A 2,079-nucleotide genomic window follows, 5' to 3' on the forward strand; every position below is an offset into this window, starting at 1 on the left:
CGAGGCGCATTTCATGGCTCCAGTTATCGAGCCTTCCCTCGCAGCTGCCTCACACTATACAGGACTTGTCCTTCAATGACAAAGGCCTGTTCTCAAAGCTGACCCTAGGCTGCAAGGCCCAAAGGACAGCGAGGTCACTATGCACTCCCTCTCAGCATGTACGTGCCGATGTCTCACTGCCGACCTTTCCGCCAACCTCACCGCCCTTACCCTGCGCCTAGACAATGACAGGGCTTTGCCAGCAGGCGACGCTGAGGCAGTCGTAGGCGTTGGTCGGGACCCCTGAGGGACCAAGGTCCTCCCAACCACCAATCGAGCAAAACCTATCCCTCCTCGTCCCTCTTAGGGACCCCTCTCACGAGCAATTCCTCTTGCAAGAGGTGCGGGCGCTCCTCACCATCGGAGCTATAGAGGAGGTTCCAAGGACGAAAGGGACAAAAGGTTCTAGCCCCACTAATTCCTGATCCCCAAGGTGAAGGGAGGTCTCAGACCTATCCTAGACCTGCGGGAGCTCAACAAGTTATGATATACCTGGAGTTCCGCATGGTATCCATGGGGACCGTCATCCCATCCTTGGATCCCGGAGACTGGTATGCCGCCCTCGATATGAAGGGCGCGTATTTTCACGTCGCCATTTATCTTCTGAACAGAAGGTACCTCCAGTTTGTGGCCAATCGTCATTTCCAGTTTACGTTCCTCCTGGTCGGCCTCTCTACAACCCCCTGTGTATTCACGGTGTCTGGCTGTAGTCGCCGCCCTCTCCGCCACTGTCGGATACACGTGCTCCGTATCTGGACGATTGGCTCATTCCAGGGGCCACCGGGGCCCAAGTTACCACTCGTGTGGGCGTCGACGAGGTCCTATTCCTGCGTTTAGGCCTGATGATCCATATAGCGAAATCCACCCTGATTCCCACTCAGGGAATAGACTTAACTAAGGCCACCCTGGATTTCAGTATCGCACAGCCTGCTTACCTACACCTTGATTTCACGCGATGGTAACCATTGTACAAGGTCTACGGACCTTCCCGGCAACTTTGGCTTGAACTTGCCTAGGTTTTCTGGGCCACATGGCTGCCTGCACGTGCGTAACCGAACATGCCAGGCTTCGCCTCCGTACACTTTAATCGTGACTCACCTCAGTGTACCATCTGGCCAGAGACAGCATGGTCATGGTCGCCTCGATCCCCCCGAGCGTCCTAGGCTCCCTCGACTGGGGGTCGACGCCCTCCCTGATGTGTGCAGGGGTGCTGTTCCATCCACCTCACCTCGGTGTCCCTCATGATGGACGCCCCCATCTCTTGGCTGGGGTGCTCACTTTGGTCAGTTTCCCACTCCAGACCTTTGGTTGGCTCAACAGTTGCCCTTGCACATGAATGTCCGGGAGTTGAGAGCAGCCTGCCTTGTGTACCAGGCGCTTCAGCAACACATACAAGGCTGTTGTGTCTCGGTGTTCACAGACAACACAACAGACACCCGTTGCATAAACAAGCACGGAGGAGCACGGTCCTCCTCTCTTTGCAGGGAGCTATCCAGCTCCGGGACTCCTGCACAGCTCAATCGACGGACCTGGTGGCGTCCTTTCTCCTCGGGGTCCAGAACAATCTGGCGGATCGCCTCAGCAGATCCTTCCTGTCTCTCAAGTGGTTGATTCCTCCAGATTTTATCCATTACGTTTCCGGAACTTCGCTCTCGCGGGAACAGAACGAGAGAGAAGTTCTGCTCATGCCAAGGCCTCTCCCCGGGCTCGATCTTGGCTGCTTTTCAGATGCCGTGGACGAGCCGTCTGCCGTCCGCTTTCCCACCGCTCCCGCTGGTTCACAAGGTCCTGCTAACACTGCGCAGGGACAAAGCGCATCTGATCATGATCGCTCCAGTGTGGTCCAGGCAGCACTGGTACACCATGTTGCTAGACCTGTCGGTAGCCAAACGATTCCCCTGCCTCTTTGCCCAGACCTGATAACGCTGGATCACAGCAAACTTTACCACCTAGACCTGCAATCCCTGCACATCTCCGCATGCCTGCTTCGGGCCTAAACCGATCCGAGTTATGTTGTTCTGCCTCGGTTCTACAGGATTC

This window comes from Mauremys reevesii, linkage group 9, assembly GCF_016161935.1.
Source record: "Mauremys reevesii isolate NIE-2019 linkage group 9, ASM1616193v1, whole genome shotgun sequence".
In the NCBI taxonomy this organism is placed as follows: Eukaryota; Metazoa; Chordata; order Testudines; family Geoemydidae; genus Mauremys; species Mauremys reevesii.